We start from the raw sequence: 20,938 nt of genomic DNA, 5'->3' as shown, positions 1-20,938 counted from the left end.
AGAACAGTCTAGAGCCATCCTCTTTGGAACCCGCTTTCAGGTAGTTGAAAGCAGCTATCAAATCCCCCCTCATTCTTCTCTTCTGCAGACTAAACAATCCCAGCTCCCTCAGCCTCTCCTCATAAGTCATGTGCTCTAGACCCCTAATCATTTTTGTTGCCCTTCGCTGGACTCTCTCCAATTTATCCACATCCTTCTTGTAGTGTGGGGCCCAAAACTGGACACAGTACTCCAGATGAGGACTCACCAGTGTCGAATAGAGGGGAACGATCACGTCCCTCGATCTGCTCGCTATGCCCCTACTTATACATCCCAAAATGCCATTGGCCTTCTTGGCAACAAGGGCACACTGCTGACTCATATCCAGCTTCTCGTCCACTGTCACCCCTAGGTCCTTTTCCGCAGAAATTTCAAATTGCTCAGACTTTCACACGTGAAAGTCATACAGTTTTGCTAATCATTGTCCTGGACCTAGCTGGGTACTTTGCAAAATGCTTGGTTCTGATTATCCTGACATTTTATTGACTGCTTGGTAAATGTTTTATTTGCCCTCAAAAGTCTTTTTTTTTTTTTTTTTTTTTTTTAAATGAGTAAGTAAAAATCTAACCCCATTGTGCCACTTTGACACAGGAAAAAAGTGAGAAAGTGCATAGATCTTCCTAGCTGATTCCCTTACTGTCATTTATAAGGCTTTACGTCACTCTGTCAATGTAGGGGCCTTAAAACTTCTACAGGTTTTTATGCTCCTGGGGAAATTGACTGAGAATGGGAACAGTTAACTAACAATAGAATAAAAAGGAAAGGAGTACTTGTGGCACCTTAGAGACTAACAAATTTATTTGAGCATAAGCTTTCATGAGCTACAGCTCACTTCATTAAAAAGAAAAGGAGGACTTGTAGCACCTTAGAGACTAACCAGTTTATTTGAGCATGAGCTTTCGTGAGCTACAGCTCACTTCATCGGATGCATACTGTGGAAATTGCAGAAGACGACATTATATACACAGACACCATGAAACAATACCTCCTCCCACCCCACTCTCCTGCTGGTAATAGCTTATCTAAAGTGATCATCAAGTTGGGCCATTTCCAGCACAAATCCAGGTTTTCTCACCCTCCGCCCCCCAACAGACAAACTCACTCTCTTGCTGGTAATAGCCCATCCAAAGTGACCACTGTCTTCACAATGTGTATGATAATCAAGGTGGGCCATTTCCTGCAGAAATCCAGGTTCTCTCACCCCCTCACCCCCCTCCAAAAACCACACACACAAACTCACTCTCCTGCTGGTAATAGCCTATCCAAAGTGACCACTCTCCTTATAACCTGCATGAAAATCAAAGTGGGCCATTTCCAGCACAAATCCAGGTTTTCTCACTCCCCCACCCCCATACACACACAAACTCACTCTCCTGCTGGTAATAGCTCATCCGAAGTGAGCCAACTGTGCCCACATATCTATTCAGGGGACACCATCACAGGGCCTAATAACATCAGCCACACTATCAGAGGCTCGTTCATCTGCACATCCACCAATGTGATATATGCCATCATGTGCCAGCAATGCCCCTCTGCCATGTACATTGGTCAAACTGGACAGTCTCTACGTAAAAGAATAAATGGACACAAATCAGATGTCAAGAATTATAACATTCATAAACCAGTTGGAGAACACTTCAGTCTCTCTGGTCACGCAATCAGAGACATGAAGGTCGCTATCTTACAACAAGAGACTGGGAGTGGCTAAGTCATTATGCAAGGTAGCCTATTTCCCCTTGTTTTTTCCTCCCCCCCCCAGACGTTCTGGTTAAACTTGGATTTATGCTGGAAGTGGCCCACCTTGATTGTCATGCACAGTGTGGGGAGAGTGGTCAGTTTGGATGAGCTATTGCCAGCAGGAGAGTGAGTTTGTGTGTGGGGGGGAGGGTGAGAAAACCTGGATTTGTGCTGGAAATGGCCCACTTTGATTTTCATGCAGGTTGTAAGGAGAGTGGTCACTTTGGATAGGCTGTTACCAGCAGGAGAGTGAGTTTGTGTGTGTGGTTTTTGGAGGGGGGTGAGGGGGTGAGAGAACCTGGATTTCTGCAGGAAATGGCCCACCTTGATTATCATACACATTGTGAAGACAGTGGTCACTTTGGATGGGCTATTACCGCAAGAGAGTGAGTTTGTCTGTGGGGGGGCGGAGGGTGAGAAAACCTGGATTTGTGCTGGAAATGGCCCAACTTGATGATCACTTTAGATAAGCTATTACCAGCAGGAGAGTGGGGTGGGAGGAGGTATTGTTTCATGGTGTCTGTGTATATAATGTCTTCTGCAATTTCCACAGTATGCATCCGATGAAGTGAGCTGTAGCTCACGAAAGCTCATGCTCAAATAAACTGGTTAGTCTCTAAGGTGCCACAAGTACTCCTTTTCTTTTTGTGAATACAGACTAACATGGCTGCTACTCTGAAACCTAACAGTAGAATAATTAACAATGTTATTATGCAGACAGGTTACTACGTTTCTGCCTCAGAGAATGAGATCAATTAACCAGCAACATTAACAAAATGTGTTTTTTTTTTGTTTTGTTTTACAAAAGCTATTTGCTTTAACTTGATACTAATATTTAATTAAGTGTTTTTTCAGTTCTCAAGAAGTTACATTTTACTAGGCAGCTACACTTCTGCCTCAGGGACAGAGCCTTCCTCCTGCATAACAAAAAGACCTACCCTCCTCCATGCCCTTCAAACCTCAGTATCAAGAGAAGGACAAAGTCTCGCTTGCTTGTTGGCCAGCCCCACCCCCTGACAGTGATCAACGTCTTCCTCATGGGCAGGCACGCCAAGCCCTCCTCCCCCCCACAGTGATTTGCGTCTCTGAAGCTGCTCCAGGCACGCTGGAACAGACGTGCTGCTTGGGCTGCCAGGGAACAGACGCGTATCCCCCCGCAGATTTCTTTTGTTTTTTTTTCTGTGCAGGGGGCATAGAAATATGCGGGCCATATGAATTCTGTGCCCCCGCATCAGTGCAGAATTCTGTCAGGAGTAAATTTATATTTCCATTAATCCGTTTAGTGAATGCATATGAAAAATGAATCACTAAACTCGGTACATTTTAATTAGTTGAAGTGCCTCTGAAGGGGTTGCTGGTTACACTGAGCTTGAAAGTGGAGTTTGTAGAACTTGAAAGCATTCTCTCACTTTAAAAAAAAAACTTTTATCTCTGTAGGATTTAAAAAATTTGTAAACCTCTGATCCTGGTCATTGAAAGTTTCTCTTCAAAACACATTTTGAGGCAAACATTTTGATAAAGTGACATACTTGGCTTGTTTTGCGATAATCTGTTTTAGCGTTCTGATCACGTGATGCTAGATATCTGGTGATTAAATTGGTTTGGAATGTATGGAGATGGAGGTCTAGCTACACCCATCTGTATAATCAGAATGCAGAAAACTATAGCTAATATCTAGAAAAGATCCATATTCTGTAACAGTGGTTTTCAACTTTTCTTTCACTTGTGGACCCCTAAAAAAAAATTTGAGTGGAGGTGTCGATCCCTTTGGAAATTCAGCCTGTGGTTCATGAATGCCTACCATAGAAGTCTTAGACTGAAAACTGACTGAACAGAATTCAGCTATAAACGTTGCATGTACTCAGCACGGCATTTGATGTAGCATGAGAAAGGGTACTAAACTATGAGCTTCTATGGTAATGACAACACTTCTGGTTTTTGACCTGTGTGTGGGGGTTATCACATAGTTTTGGTCAGTAAAACAGAATGCCTTCTCTGGGATCTGAAACTTTATTTTCAGAGAGCATGTCTTCAACTGCAAAATTAAATTGACTTAAGTCGAACCTATAGCCACCGCAATAATTAAATTGGCTCTTCATGTTTTCTGTTGGTGGTATGCATCCTCACCAGGAGCGCTGGCACTGACTTAAGTGGGGCATTGTTGGGGACTGACAGCCAGAGCCCTGTCGCCCTGGGGTGGCAGGGCTCCAGCTGTCAAAAGCAGCAAGAGGTGATGGAAGAAACACAGTGTCTACATGGACACTGTTGACCTAAGTACATCACCTAAGCACTGCACCTCTTGTGGAGGTGGAGTTACTACGTCAGCGTAGCAGGCAAGTTAAATTGGCAGGAGGAATATTGTAGTGTAGACACTTACACAGGTTGACGTAAGCTGCCTTACATCGACATAACTCTAGTGTAGACCAGGACATAGTCACCTTTCGCAGACCCCTTAGACATAGTCTGCGGACTGCCAGGTGTCCGCAGACCACAGGTTTAAAACCACTGGTCTATAAGATTACACATTAAACACAGGGGATGCCAAGTTTTTGTGTTGACAGAAATGGTTCTGAAGTTCCATTTGTGTTTGTTTTAAAGTTGGCTTTTTTGTAGGCCATTCAGGTACTGATTTTACTTTTAGGGTGGGAGGTAGCAAAAAGATCCCTTTTGGCTTTTCCTATTTATGCTGTTTCAATTATAAAATGTAAAGGAAACGGTTATACTACTGCCTTTTGAGAATGGTTTGTACTCTATTACATTTATTCCTTAAATGCAATAATTTAAAGTATCTAGAAAATTAGTTAAATGCTCTCAAAATATACGGGCTAGTATGTAATGTAAATGCACTTGAACTATGTATTCTCCTCCGTACTGGTGTATGGTGTATCACTAGGGTTGCCAAATTTGGATGGCATATTCCTGGAGGTTTTATCACATTATATAATCATTAAAGATTAATATTTAAATTCCTGGAGACTTCAGGACAGTCCTGGAGAGTTGGCAACCCTGTATACCACCCCATTTTAAAAAAAAAAGTTCAGTTTGTATAGTGCAGTTGATTTGAGCTTGGCTGACCTTCAGCTGACCTGAGAAATGTTTGCTTATGTGTTAGAATTCCTTTGTTGTGTCAGTGGTTATCACAATGAAAACTCTTCAGTTCCATCTCTGTCAAGTGGCACCATTTATTGAGAAGATCTTGGAGAGTGTGTTGTCAACTTTGGCTGTGAGTCTGCAAGTAGATTAAGACTGTGAAATATGACTCAGGTGTTTCAATCTTTAAGAATCAAGACCATGGAATAAACTGTAGCAACAGTTTCCTGGAACATGGTTTTCACATCCCTAGCTTTATAAAAATCAAAATACAGTGCTTCGGTTACCAATGAAAAGTTGTTTGAGTTAAGTCTGCAAAACAATCTGCACTTGTTTTTACATTTCTGCCATGCAAGATGGGGATGCGTGCATTGTTCCCCATATTCTAGTCCCTAGTGTGTATTTCCACATGAAATCTTTTCAAATATATTGCTTGTGTGTGTGTGTGTGTGAGAGAGAGAGAGAGAGACAAACACACCCATCCACCCACCCCTCTTTAGTGATTCATTAGGCCAGTTGTCTCACTCATTCTCAGTAATCCAGTGTTGGTGGAAGAACATCTTCTGGAGATATCTTTTGCATTTGATCTTTGGGCTGACTCTATTTTCCAGTGTATTCCCCTGTGAGAGCTAACAGGTTATTTTTAAGAGAAGATACATTTGTAAAATTGAGTGGATTACAAACATGGTTTTATATAACTTGCTAATATGTGAAAATGAAGCAAGGAAAGTTGATTAGCAGAAAAGGAGAACACACGAAAGGGTTACAAGGTAAGAATGTGAAGTAACATTTACATTGTTTAGTAAAAGAATGTTATTTATTTCAACAGCAACATAGGTGTCTTTGTCACAGTAAGACAGGTTCCAGCTGCAGCAAGCTTACGTGAATGGAAACAATTGGATCACTACCCAAGGCAATGCCTTATGCAGGACATGGTGTAGAGTAGAGCCAATTCCACAAGCCTCTTCTAAAAGCCAGCTAAATTATTTTCTCTCAAGGCATGTCAGGAAGCATCTTGCACATGAGTAGAGTGTTCTGGAGCCTTCCTAGAGAGGAATTTGTTTTACTGTATAAATTGAATGCTTTGACACAGGTCAAAGTGGAAAATCCTCTTGTGACAAACACCTCTGCTACCTTTAATCTCCAGTGTGACCCTATGGCCTCTTTCCTTGTGTTTGCCAGCTGCAGCCTAATGCAACAACTAACTGGATAGGATGTCTTTCCTGAGGCCCTTTGAGTGAAACTAAGGGGGTATACATTCCAGAAACTTTTACTCTCTCAACATTCTCAACAGACCAGACCAGGGGATGAGGTGGACGAGGCTTTCTTCCGCAACTAACAGAAGTTACTAGATCGCAGGCCCTGGTTCTCATGGGAGACTTCAATCACACCTGATATCTGCTGGGAGAGCAATAAAGCGGTGCACAGACAATCAAGAAAGTTTTTGGAAAGTGTAGGGGACAATTTTCTGGTGCAAGTGCTGGAGGAACCAACCAGGGGCAGAGCTGTTCTTGACCTGCTGCTCACAAACCGGGAAGAATTAGTAGGGGAAGGAAAAGTGGATGGGAGCCGGGCAGCAGTGACCATGAGAGGGTCGAGTTTGGGATCCTGATACAAGGAAGAAAGGAGAGCAGCAGAATATGGATCCTGGACTTCAGAAAAGCAGACTTTGACTCCCTCAGGGAAGATGGGCAGATCCCCTGGGAGAATAACATGAGGGGGAAAGGAGTCCAGGAGAGCTGGCTCTATTTAAAGAATCCTTATTGAGGTTGCAGAAACAAACCATCCCGATGTGTAGAAAGAATAGTAAATATGGCAGGTGACCAGCTGGGCTTAAAAGTGAAATCCTTGCTGATCTGAAACACAAAAAAGAAGCTTACAAGAAGTGGAACATTGGACAAATGACCAGGGAAGAGTATAAAAATATTGCTCAGGTATGCAGGAGTGAAATCAGGAAAGCCAAATCCCACCTGGAGTTGCAGCTAGCAAGAGATGTTAAGAGTAACAGAGAAGGGTTTCTTCAGGTATGTTAGCAACAAAGAAGAAAGTCAGGAAAGTGTGGGCCCTGACTGAATGAGGGAGGCAACCTAGTGACGGAGGATGTGGAAAAAGCTAATGTACTCAATGCTTTTTTTTTTTGCCTTTGTCTTCAACAAACAAGGTCAGCTCCCAGACTACTGCACTGGGCAGCACAGCATGGGGGGAGGTGACCAGCCCTCTGTGAAGAAAGAAGTGGTTCGGGACTATTTAGAAAAGCTGGACGAGCACAAGTCCATGGGGCTGGATGCACTGCATCCGAGAGTGGTAAAGGTAGTTGGCGGATGTGATTGCAGGAGGTCATTGCCATTATCTTTGAAAACTCCTGGTGATCGGGGAAAAGGTCCTGGACGACTGAGGAAAAAGGCTAATGTAGTGCCCCATCTTTAAAAAAGAGAAGAAGAGAGGATCCTGGGAACTACAGGCCAGTCCAGCCTCACCTGAGTCCCTGGAAAAAATCATGGAGCAGGTCCTCAAGGAATCAATTCTTGAAGCACTTAGAGGAGAGGAAAGTGATCAGGAAACAGTCAGCATGGATTCACCAAGGGTGAGCTCATGCCTGACTAACCTAATTGCCTTCTATGACAAGATTACTGGCTCTGTGGATGAGGGGAAAGCAGTGGATGTGTTATTCCTTGACTTTAGCAAACCTTTTTTACGGTTTCCCACAGTATTCTTGCCAGCAAGTTAAAGAAGTATGGGCTGGATGAGTGGACTATAAGATGGATAGAAAGCTGGTTAGATTGTCGGGCTCAACGGGTAGTGATCAGTGGCTTCATGTCTAGTTGGCAGCCGGTATCAAGCGGAGTGCTTCCAAGGCTCAGTCCTGGGGCCGGTTTTGTTCAATGTCTTCATTAATGGAGGATGGTGTGGACTGCACCCTCAGCAAATTTGCAGATGACACTAAAGTGGGAGGAGAGGTAGATACACTGGAGGGTAGGGATAGGATACAGAGGGACCTAGACAAATTAGAGGATTGGGCCAAAAGAAATCTGATGAGGTTCAACAAGGACTAGTGTAGAGTCCTGCACTTAGGATGGAAGGATCCCATGCACTGCTACAGACTAGGGACCGAATGGCTCGGCAGCAGTTCTGCAGAAAAGGACCTGGGGTTATAGTGGATGAGAAGCTGGATATGAGTCAACAGCGTGCCCTTGTTGCCAAGAAGGCTAATGTCATTTTGGGCTATATAAGGAGGAGCATTGCTAGTAGATCGAGGGACGTGATCGTTTCCCTCTATTTGACATTGGTTGAGGCCTCATCTGGAGTACTGTGTCCAGTTTTGGCCCCACACTACAAGAAGGATGTGGAATAATAGGAAAGCGTCCAGCGGAGGGCAACAAAAATGATTAGGGGACTGGAACACATCACTTATGAGGAGAGGCTGGGGTAACTGGGATTGGTTTACTCTGCAGAAGAGAAGAATGAGAAGGTTTGATAGCTGCTTTCAGCTACTGAAAGGGGGTTCCAAAGAGGATGGATCTAGACTATTCTCAGTGGTAGCAGATGACAGAACAAGGAGTCATGGTCTCAAGTGCAGTAGGGGGAGGTTTAGGTTGGATATTAGGAAAAACTTTTTCACTGGGAGGGTGGTGAAGCACTGGAATGGGTTACCTAAGGAGGTGCTGGGAATCTCCTTCCTTAAGGTTTTTAGATCAGGCTTGAGGAAAAGCCCTGGCTGGGATGATTTAGTTGGGGATTGGTCTGCTTTGAGCAGGGGTTGGACTAGGTGACCTCCTGAGGTCCTCAACCCTGATATTCTATGATTCCTTCATTGGGAAGTAGGGATAAAGGGGAGGGGAGAACCCAGGCCCGCCGCTACTCTAGGTCCCTGCCCAGGGACCCTATAGCTGGCAGCCAGTTACTGCCCGCCTCCTATTCCCACTGCCTACTTTCCATAGGCCACTTCCCCGATAGCCCTAGAACCTTCCCTGCCCTTGCTTCAGGGCCTCAGGTCTGGCCATGGTCAGCTAATAGCTCTCCATTGCTTCGCTACTCTGCCCAACACTGCAGTATTTGGTGCTCCTCAGCAGACAGTCCTTCCCCCTTGCCCTCTAGTGAGAGACTCTCTTGCTCTGCTGAGCAGCCCTTTATATATGGGCTGCTCCAGCAAGCCTTGTCTTGATTGGCTCTCCCAATGAGCCAATTTCCTGATTGGCGGGGTTCTGCACAGTCTCTCCAAGGCTGCTTGACCCTTTCTCCTGCCGGCGTGGGCAGCCACCCCACCACAGGACCACATGATAGAAACTGTAAGGAACACAAGTTTTGCAAAAGACCTTCTTCTTGCGCACCACATTTTATTTATAGAGTTCAAGAGATTTACAGATCTATGGAAAAAACCACAAACATCTGAGTGCACTGACTTGCTCCAGAGTTCTTATCACTCCTAGAGTTCTTCTGAAGGCATAGCAACATTACCTCCCTGAATGACATCAGTTATGCTGACAGAAGCATTCTTCTGTTAGCATCATTGCATTTACACTGGGCATCCTGTCAGCATAGTTATGTTGGCTAGGGTGTGTGGGGTTTTTTGTGTGTGTCCATCTGCCTGGTTGGTATAGCTCTGATGGCTAAACTTTGTAGACCAGGCCCCAATCTTCTCATTCTGGAGATGGTCTGCTTGTTTGGTGCAGAGTCTGTCGTGTTTAAATACAAGTAAATTTTCCTGCTTCTCTTCTTATGCTGGGATTTTCCACGATCCAGTCTTCAAGTGGGTTGCTGTCAGAGGATAATTGAAAGCCAGGGCTTAGGTATTAGCCCCAATTGTCCTGCCATTCATGGTTGATGGCCCTGTTTCAGCTTCTCAGATTTAGGCTATGTCTACACTTGAAATGCCGTAGTGGCACAGATGCAGTAGTGCTTCAGCAGGCCCTTCCTACAGGGATAGGAGGAACACCAGCCTTCCTTGTCAATTTCAGGTGCTGAAGAGGGGAACTGTGAAACTAACAAGAATGACAGCCAACAGCTGATGTAAGTAATGCAGTGTCTACACAAATGCTACGTTGCCTTAACTACACCAACATAAGTGGTGCGCCTCTCATGGAGGTGGAGTTATGATGTTGGTGTAGTAGGGCACTTTCATCTGCAGGAGAAGAGGCTGTAGACACTGATATAAATTAGGTTGACTTCAGCTGCCATACATTGACTAACTCTGTAGTGTAGATCAAGCCTTGAGGCTATGGTCTTCGCTTAAATCACTACAGCCGCACCGCTGTAGTGCTGCAGTATAGCTACTCAGTACAGAACTCCCGTCTCTGTAGTTAATCCACCTCCCCGAGAGGCAGTAGCTAGGTTGAATAGACTATATCTTCCATCAGTGTAGCACTGTTGCATAGGGACTTAATTGGCTTAAACTATGTTGCTCAGGAGTGTGGATTTTTCACACCCCTGACCAACATAGTTGGGTCAAAGTAATTTTCTTGAGTAGGATACCAGCTATCTAGTCTGTTTCTGTCACAAAATGGAAGTTCTGATCCACACTGGCTGTTACAACACATTAATTATATTAATAAAATAAAATGGGACTCATAAGTTTGTATAGACGTATTGTACAAACTTTCACATCCTCTGTAGACAGGTTACATCATGAATTTGCAGTTGAATATAGATTTGATAATCTATGGTCTTTTCCATCTATATTTGATACTGTATAGTGTGAAATCCAAGTTTCCTTTTTATTTGTTTTATTACCTAATGTTTTGTAGACCACATAAGATTATGACATAAATATATACTACAGTAACTCCTCACTTAAAGTCGTCCTGGTTAACATTGTTTCATTGTTATGTTGCTGATCTATTAGAGAACATGCTTGTTTAAAGTTGCGCAATGCTCCCTTATAATGTTGTTTGGCAGCCGCCTGCTTTGTCCACTGCTCACAGAAAGAGCAGCCCGTTGGAACTAGCTGGTGGGGGCTTGGAACCAGGGTGGACCAGCAGCCCCCCTGTCAGCTCACTGCTCCCCTAACTTCTCTAAAAAGAAAAAGAGTACTTGTGGCACCTTAGAGACTAACAAATTTATTTGAGCATAAGCTTTCGTGAGCTACAGCAGGCTATCAATTGCAGGCTACATGCCCAGCAGGCTATCAATTGTCCTGCAGTTCAGCTGTCCCTCCTGCCACTGCCGTGTGCTGCTCCTGCCCTCTGTCTTGGAGCTGCTCCCGGGAGCCTCCTGCTTCCTGTGCAAGGGGGGGGGAAGGGTTGCTAATGCCAGGGTGTCCCCCTCCTCCCGCTCCTTTACCCCACCTCCACAGAGGGAGGCGGAGATGGGACATGACATGGCTCAGGAGGAGGGAGCTTGCTGGCAACAGCTGCTGTCTCAACTTCCTTAAAAAGGCAGTGCACTTAGAGTGGGGTCAGCATACTTACAGGGGCTATGCACATCTCTCTCTCTCTCTCTCTCACACGCGCGCACACACACGCGCACGCGCACACACACACACACACACCGTGTGTGTCTCTGTCTGCCATGCTGTCTCCCCTCTCTCCATTCCTGCTGCCTTGTAAACTGTGAGGCTACATTAACAACAATTTGTTAACCCTTGCAGGCTCAGCCGAATGCTAGTTCATCATTTAGCAGTAAGGCATCCCCTGGGAAATGTCCCACCCTCTGACTCCACCACCTGAACCAAGCTTCACAATCATCATTGCTGTGTACAGTATAAATTTTTTTTTAAACTTATACTGTGTGTGTGTGTGTGTGTGTGTGTGTCTGGCAAAAAAAAATTCCCTGGAATCTAATCCCCCCTATTTACATGAATTTTTATGGGGAAATTGGATTCGCTTAACATCGTTTCGCTTAAAGTAGCATTTTTCAGGAACATAACTAGAACATTAAGTGAGGAGTTACTGTATTTAAACAAGTGAAGTGATTAAAAGTTCTCCATGACAGTGCACACAGGTGCCCTGTCTGTGCCTGAGTTACATTTCTGGTTCTCTTTCAGTCAAACTGATTATGAGGGTGCTGGCTAGTTCTTCCCTCATGGAGTTTGTGGTGAGTGGTATGCATCATGGGATTGGTAGAAGGCCTGTTCTTATTATCATCCTAGTGATTGTACAGAGGAGACAAAGTAATATTGAATTCATACTTTGATACTAATGGGGAGATTTTGCAAACATTTATAAAAACACATAATCAATATGGCAATATCTAGGGCAAAATGATCTGAAACGGGTATTTATTGGAATTGATATTTTAAAAGCATTAAGACTAAATGAAGGATTTAGAGGTGAGTGTGTGTGGCAGATTTAGTATGCCCTTTTAATGCAATATGGCAGCAAAAAGCTAATGCAGTTTTAGTCTGGCAAGGCAGAAGCAGCGTATCATGCCACACATGGCAATTCCTCTCTATTTGACACTGCTGAGCCTACATGTAACAATAGTCGGTATAGTTGTGGGGATCTCTAACATTTGTCATTGAACGGAAGGAAGATACAATTAATCAAAACAGATCAAGAAGCTGGAGGGGTGTGTTTATGAGGAAAGAGTAAAAGTCATATGAGTGACTGAGGGGTGGAGCGGAGGAATAATATAGTCTGTCAAACATTTAAGGGGGTGTATGCTTGAAAGCCAAATTTTATTCTCAGGCCTGGGATTTTCAAAGGAACCTAGAGGAATTCATCTCTCAAATCCATTGTGTTTCACTGGAGTTTGTGTGCCTAATTCTTCCTTGCCAATGACATAGCGGAACAAAAGAAAATGGAAATTTTAAAAAATGATTTATGGTATGCTCAGACCTCTGATTCATAGTTTTATTTTGATATCTAAGCACAGTGCGCCAGAAAACTGTGCATCTGGGATAATTAAAATAAGCTACTATTTTATGCAGATTGTTTCTTTTAGGGTTTTTATAGGCATGCAGTGTACACCATAGGCATATTACTAATTTCCTGGGAGTGACATTATCCTTCATTAAGGCTTTTTATTAATCCATAGCCTATTATTTATAACTGTCTGCATCCCCTCTATTAATGCTTCTAGTGTTCTACCATGGTGATTATGGTTATGCTGTGGGCAGGGGTGGACAATAGATTGGTGAGTGAGTGTGTACATTTCAGATTGTTAGCTTCTCCCCAGTTCTTTATCAATTAAATTAAGCCTCTTCTTTAATAGATCCTTTTGTAAAGTTAAATGACTGTCACATTTTGATTTTGTGGTGATGTTTGTCTCTTACCTCTGTTATAATAAACACTGCTTAGCTCTATGTTTGTAGTGCAGTCTGTATAATACTGGGTATCTGTTGTACCCAGTAGAAAGAAAATGAATGAGGCCGGGACCCTGTGGGAAAAATAGCATGTGATCAAGTAATTAAAGACACTGTCAAAATGCATATGTACAAGGGGACTGAATTAAGGTACAGGCAACCCTAATTCTGGCATTTTCTAACTTTGTAGTGCTAGACATTGCAACCTTAATGTTCTTTGAATGTAGGGTTTTATTTGTATAATAAATATAAATATTTCAAAATATGGTGAGCATATGATTTCATTTTGATCAGTTTATTTTCTAGCCTCTCGTATGGTATGGTATGGGTTTTTTGTTTTTTTCTGAAGATTTTAGTTGTTTAGCATATCAGGCTTCCTTTCCTTGGCTTCTGAAAAGTAGCCTATCAGAACAGGAATTTATTTTGAAGGGCGAGTTGATTCATGAAGGACTTACTAAATAGTATGGGTTTGTGGTGTTGCAAGTTATTGTGTTTCGGGGGAGTAATCAGTTATTTTGTAATGGACCAGCTGAGAGGTAAACTTGTATTGCAAATGTGATGTGGTTGAGAAGTTTAGGCTGAGACTTGGTTCTCCTTCCAACAAGAAACAATGGGTTTTCCCAAACCCTCCATGTAAAGTATCTGTATTAAGCATAGTGTATTTTAGGTGAGTCTACCCATTTAAAAGCTTTATTTAATTCTAGCTTTTATCAAGTGGTAGTCTGTTTTGATTTTATCCTTCTTGGGCTTTCCAGAAGGAATGTACAGTTAACGCCCTTCCTTTTTTGGGGGGCTACATAAAGCTAAAATAAGGCAGAAAAAGTGGGAAGTAGAGTGATTAGCTGCTGTTCCACCGGAGCTGATGAGCATGGAAACAAGTACTGTAATAGAGAAAAGAACCTTTGCATTCTTCTACCAGCTTCCTTGAAATTTGGCATTGACAGTCTTGGAAACTGCTTTATATGCCACTGAATCTTTTGTGACTGCCATTTTTGAACAGAGATAAAGCTTTATGTCTTAAACAGAGTTTGGAAGAAGCACTAACTAGCCAATTGAACTCTTAAATCGATGTATGTCAGCAGATAGGTATTGATGGTATTGCTTAAGGACTTCCATTGTAGCTATCGCTTTAAGAATATCTTTGTGCTCTGCAGTGGTGCAGAAGCTTTTCTTGTAAGGGCAAGATAGACGCAGGCTTTAAGAACAAGTAGCAGGGTGGTGTGAATGCAGCCTTATGCTAACAGCAAACCAAAAGAGGAAGACTATGGATTGCATTCAGGATTTAAGAAACAAATTTCTTATTAATTAATCAAATTAATGCTTTTATGGAGGTGGTCAGTGGAGATTAAAGTCCAGTGCCAGGTAAGAACATTCATATGTGGTTAACAAAAAGCCTCGACGGGGGGTGGATCATCATGGAGTTTCAGTACCTGCTATGTATTGAATAGCTCTGACTATTTCAAGTTTCTCTTCCTTAGTATTATATAAATAAAGCAGGTTTGAGTTATTATCTTAGCATTATTTTCTGAAAGTCTCCAGAGTGTCAGTGATCCAGGTTCCAAACCCTGCTAAACTAAAGCATCTGCAATTAGGATTTTATATGTTCTGTATTTTTACTGAGTATCTTAAATACAGAAAAAACTACAATAGTGATGTATGGTGCTTTACAATGTATACCATTTTTACATCTTTACATAATTTTTTAATTCTTGAAACCAAAAAGCTAAAAAGGATTAAGCTGAATGTTTGCATTTGTTTTTGGTAGTCTGAATTATGTGGTTTCTTGATCTTCTCTGTAATTTTGCTGACAGTTTTAACCTTTTATTTTAAGTCATTTAATACAATGCAAGTGGGATCATGTATAGAGTTTACATAACCCTAAAGATAGCTGGTGGGAGGCTTGCTATATTTCTGCAAGAAAATAGAAGTCCTTATTCTGGAGTGCTTCAGATACATGTTGTATTGCCCTTTCGGTGGTCATGGATTTTTTTATTTTTATGAAAAGATTGTTACTTGTTATGCCAAGCAGTAAGTGATGAAAGAGGCCAGTGATTCACACTAGGTTAAAACCAGTTGCTGGGGCTGAAAATGAGCTTGGGTGACAGGAACCATTATGGGGAAAATGCATCCATTTTGAAAACAAATGCCGTAGATGGTTCTTGAAAGTGCATAGCATCACAGAGAAACCATAGACATTCTCGTTATGTGATACTATAATAAATTGCTATATATTTTCAGTTTTAGATAATACAATCTAAAAAATGTACAAAATCTTGGCATGTCTCTTTTGTGCATTAATGCAAAAATGTAGACTCTGTGGAGAGGGAAATTCCGACTTCGTTATTTGTCTAGAGTTGGGTTGTGGGAAAGGATTGAAGTAATGGTTGTACAGATATTTAACTGCTCTTCCACCTGTTTTGAATACTCTGTAAAACGATAGTTACTATAACAGGTTGGCAAAGAGTCCTGTGGCACTAGACTAACAGATGTATTGGAGCATAAGCTTTCATGGGTGAATACGTCTGTTATTCTGTAAGGTGCCACAGGACTCTTTGCCGCTTTTACAGATCCAGACTAACACGGCTAGCCCTCTGATACTTATAACAGGTTGGTAAAGCAATAAGTTGTATTTTCTCAAAAAACAGAATGGAGAGAGGTAAATAGTGGTATCCCCCCAGGGGTCTGTATTGGGACCAGTCCTATTCAACATATTTATAAATGATCTGGAAAAAGGAGTAAACAGTGAGGTGGCAAAATTTGAAGATGATACAAAGCTACTCAAGATAGTTAAGTCCCAGCACACTGCGAAGAGCTACAGAAGGGTCTCACAAAACTGGGTGACTGGGAACAAAATGGCAGATAAAATTCAGTGTTGATAAATGCAAAGTAAATCATATTGCAAAACATAATCCCAACTACATAAAATGATGGCGTCTAAATTAGCTGTTATCACTCAAGAAAGAGATCTTGGAGTCATTGTGGCTAGTTCTCTGGAAACAGCCACTCAATGTGCAGCGGCAGTCAAAAAAGCAAACAGAATGTTGGGAATCATTAAGAAAGGGATTGATAATAAGACAGAAAATATCATATTACCTCTATATAAATCCATGGTACGCCCACATCTTGAATACTGCATGCAGATGTGGTCACCCCATCTCAAAAAATATATATTGGAATTGGAAAAGGTTCAGAAAAGGGCAACAAAAAAGATTTAGGGGTATGGAACAGCTTCCGTATGTGGAGAGATTAATAAGACTGGGATTCTTCAGCTTGGAAAAGAGATGACTAAGGGGGGAAATGCAAGAGGTCTAGAAAATGACTGATGTGGAGGAAGTAAATAAGGAAGTGTTGTTTACTGCTTCTCAGAACACAAAAATTAGTTGTTACTAAATTAAATTAATAGGCGGCAGGTTTAAAACAAATAAAAGGAAGTATTTTTCACTCAATGCACAGTCAATCTGTGGAACTCCTTGCCAGAGAATGTCGTGAAGGCCAAGATTATAAAAGCGTTCAAAAAAGAACTAGATAAATTCATGGAAGATAGGTCCATCAATGGCTATTAGCCAGGATGGGCAAGAATGGTATCCCTAGCCTCTGTTTGCCAGAAGCTGGGAATGGGTGACAGGGGATGGATCACTTGATGATTGCCTGTCCTGTTCATTCCCTCTAGGGCACCTGGCACTGGCCACTGTTGGAAGACAGGATACTGGGCTAGATGGACCTTTGGTCTGACCCAGTATGGCTGTACTTGTATTCTAAAAACACCCAATTTTGAATTCAAAATTGTCTGTGATGGAGAATCCACTACAACCCTTGGTAAATTTTTCCAATAGTTAAGTACTCTCACCATTCAAAATGTATGCCTTAGTCTAAATTTGTCAAGCTTCAACATCCAGCCATTGATCATATTATACCTTTCCCTGCTAGGCTGAGGAGCCCATCATTAAATATTTGTTCTGTATGAAGACACTTAACAGACTGTAATCAGGTCACTCATTCAACCTTCTCTTTGTTAAGCTAAATAGAGTGAGATCTTTGAGTCTATCACTATACTATTACTATTGATATATTATTCATTTTTGTGGCTCTTCTCTGGACCCTCTCCAATTTATCAACATCCTTAAATTGTGGACACCAGAACTGGACACAGTATTCCAACAGTGGTTGCACCAGTGCCAAAACAGAGGTAAAATAACCTGTCTACTTCTACTTCGTTTATGCATCCCACTGTGGCCACAGTATCACACTGGGAGCTTACGGTCAGCTGATTATCCACCACGACCTCCAATTCTTTTTCAGAGTCACTGTTTCCTAGATTAGAGTCCCCCATCCAGTAATTAAAGATTAGGGCTCTCAACTGAATCACAGGAGACTTGAGTTCAATTCCCTCTTTTGTTATAGACTTCTTGAGCAAGTCACTTAGGGTATGTCTACACTACAGGGCCTGTGTTGACATAGTTATGGATTCTCTTCCAATAAGCAATGTTTCTTCTCAATGTTTTCTCTACTTTCACAACTTCAGTTTGAACTATAAGGGCATAATTTTATTACCTTAACTAGGTTGAATCAGGTAAATTTGGTATTTTGCCCTTTGTTTTATACATTAAACACTTTGCACACAAAGACCGACCATAAACTATAGCCACAGAATAAACTTCCGCTGCTTTTGCTCAATTAGATAATAAAACTGTTCCATCTCTTGGGTTACTGTAATGTATCTTAGACAAGTTTTGGGAAAGGGGTGGAAGGAGGATGGAATGGCAAAGGTAGCCTTTCACATTTCCTTGTTGGCTTCTTTACAAAAATGGTTACCCACAGACGGAAACGAAAGCTTCCTTTGAATCAACAAGGTTCTGCTGTGGTCACATGATCAGCAGGAAACGTGAAGTTATCCTTTCTTCTGAAAGGCCAAATGCTATTGCTTTCCGCAGCTGAAGCAGAATTCTCAGTGTGTGAGAACCAAGCCTCACTGCTGTCATCACCACAAAGTGCTGCAGGCTATTCAATAACTCAGCCTGTACACATTGGATACTATTATCCAGCCCTGGGGATACAGAGAACTCCCACTAAATTCAACTGGAACTACTCATATCCTGCAATGGGAGAATAGGTCCTGTTGAATATGGCTTGCTTAAAACTTTAGATAACAAATAACTCAGTTTTAGGTAAAGGACAAATGTCATCTGAAGTTATTATCTACGCAGCATCATTGGACTACATGGTACTTTGCAGACATAAATAAAATAGCTGATGGTATGTTTACGCTACAGTCACTACAGCAGCAAAGCTACAGCTCTGCAGCTGTGCTGTACTAGCGTCATAATCTAGAAACTTTCTACACTGATGGAAAGAGCTCTTCTGTTGATTTAGATAGTATACCTCTCCAAGAGGCCATAGGTTGATGGAAGAATCCTGTCAACCGAGCTGTATCTGCTCCAAGGGTTAGTTTAACCTAATTTAAAAACTCAGGGTGCAAAATTTTTCACAGCCCTGTGCAAGGTAGCTATGTCAACCTAAGTTTTAGGTGTAGACCAGACTTCAGGGTTTCAGAGGGGTAGCCGTGTTAGTCTGTATCAGCAAAAACAATGAGGAGTCCTTGTGGCACCTTAGAGACTAACACATTTATTTGGGCATAAGCTTTCGTGGGCTATAACCGACTTCATCAGATGCATGGAGTGGAAAATACAGTAGGCGGGTCTAAATACACAGCAAATGAAAAGATGGGAGTAGCCTTACCGAGTGGGGGTTCAGTGCTAATGAGGCCAATTCAGTTAGGGTGGATGTGGCCCATTTCCAACAGTTGGCAAGGAGGAGTGAACATCAACAGAGGGAAATTATTTTTTGTAGTGACCCAGCCACTCCCAGTCTTTATTCAGGCCTAATTTGATGGTGTCAAGTTTGCAAATTAATTCCAGTTCTGCAGTTTCTTGTTGAACTCTGTTTTTGAAGTTTTTTTCTTGAAGAATTGCCACTTTTAAGTCTGTTATTGAGTGTCCAGGGAGATTGAAGTGCTCTCCTACTGGTTTTTGAAAGTTACAATTCTTGATGTCTGATTTATGTCCATTTATTCATTTGCGTAGAGACTGTCCGGTTTGTCCAATGTACATGGCAGAGGGACATTGCTGGCACATGATGGCATATATCACATTGGTTAGATGAGCAGGTGAACGAGCCCCTGATGGTGTGGCTGATGTAGTTAGGTCCTATGATGGTGTCCCTTGAATAGATATGCGGACAGAGTTGGCAACGTGGTTTGTTGCAGGGATTGGTTCCTGGGTTAGTGTTTCTGTTGTGTGGTGAGTAGGTGCTGGTGAGTGTTTGCTTCAGGTTGGGGGGGCTGTCTTTAAGCAAGGACTGGCCTGTCTCCCAAGGTCTGTGAGAGTGAGGGATCGTCCTTCAGGATAGGTTGTAGATCCTTGATGATGCGTTGGAGAGGTTTTAATTGGGGGCTGAAGGTGATGGCTAGTGGCGTTGTTATTTTCTTTGTTGGGCCTGTCCTGTAGTAGGTGACTTCTGGGTACTCTTCTGGCTCTGTCAGTCTGTTTCTTCACTTCAGCAGATAGGTATTGTAGTTGTAAGAATGCTTGATAGAGATCTTGTAGGTGTTTGTCTCTGTCTGAGGGGTTGTAGCAAATGCGGTTGTATCGTAGAGCTTGGCTGTAGACAATGGATCGTGTGATGTGGTCTGGATGAAAGCTGGAGGCATGTAGATAAGCATAGTGGTCAGTAGGTTTCCAGTATAGGGTGCTGTTTATGTGACCATTGCTTATTTACACAGTAGTGCCCAGGAAGTGGATTTCTTATGTGGACTGGTCCAGGCTGAGGTTGATGGTGGGATGGAAATTGTTGAAATCCTGGTGGAATTCTTCAGGGAGAAATTCTGGCTCCGGTTAAAGTCATTGGGAGCTTTGCCATTGACTTCAGTGGGGCCAGGATTTCACTCCAACACTCTGTCCTATAGAGTTTACAACTTATTCCTATTTTGGAGAAGCAGAACTAAAGACTTTTCTTTAAAAAATTGTAGGAAATGGCAGGCAATAGAGATTCATAGATTACAAGGCCAGAAGGGACCACTGTGATAATCTAGTCTAACCTCCTGTATAACACAGGCCAGAGAACTACCCAAAAAGAATTCCTAGAGCATATCTTTTAGAAAACGGAACAGTTTTATTATCTATTGAGCAAAAGCAGAGGATGTTTATGGTGTGGCTATGGTTTATGGTCTGGCTTTGTGTGGAAAGTGTTTACTTTATAAAACAAAGGGATAAACACCAAATTTACCTGATTCAACCTAGTTAAGGTAATAAAATTATGTCCCTTATGTTCAAACTGGTGGTTGTGAAAGTTAAGAAAAGAAGGAACATTGCTTATTAGAATCCTTTATATCTTTATTAAAAAAAATATTAAGATGTGGGCTGAGCACAGTCTTGGAAGTCAGGGATTCCACTTTTCTATTCTCAGCTTTGTTGCTGATTCCATATATAGGCATGTTTACCTCTGCCTAGCTGTAATATTGTGATATTACTAATAATGGAGGGATGTTGGGAGGATTAAAATTATGAAAGGTGATCTCTATAATAAATATTATCATCTTTTTAATTCTTGTTTAAATATTCAAATTAGCAGAAATTCAAATTCTGTTTTGAGCTTCCTTGCTGCGAAAGTGACATTCTTCATGACAATTTCATGGAAACACAGTTTAAAAGGTTGCAAACAGTTTTCGATGCTGCTCTAACAGTGATAGAACTGTTCTAGGGAGAGCTTCAGCATTTAACAATCAAACATTTTATTTAGATTTTAAACACTCAAGTAGTTGGTCTTCTGATTGTTCAA

The 20,938-nt window shown here is 42.0% G+C and overlaps 1 protein-coding gene across 1 annotated transcript in view; it reads left to right on the top strand.

Moving 5' to 3' along the window:
* The first annotated feature begins 14,270 nt into the window (after nucleotides 1-14,270).
* EIF4G3 (eukaryotic translation initiation factor 4 gamma 3) overlaps nucleotides 14,271-20,938 on the top strand; it is a 382,496-nt gene continuing 375,828 nt past the window's right edge. Inside the window, 1 exon segment of the mRNA XM_043531915.1 lies at nucleotides 14,271-14,467. The gene's annotated coding sequence lies outside the window, so the exon portion shown is untranslated.

Source organism: Chelonia mydas, chromosome 18, assembly GCF_015237465.2.
Source record: "Chelonia mydas isolate rCheMyd1 chromosome 18, rCheMyd1.pri.v2, whole genome shotgun sequence".
Taxonomy (NCBI): Eukaryota; Metazoa; Chordata; order Testudines; family Cheloniidae; genus Chelonia; species Chelonia mydas.
The sequence above is the reverse complement of the archived record's forward strand: the minus strand, read 5'-3'. Positions and strand labels throughout refer to the sequence as shown.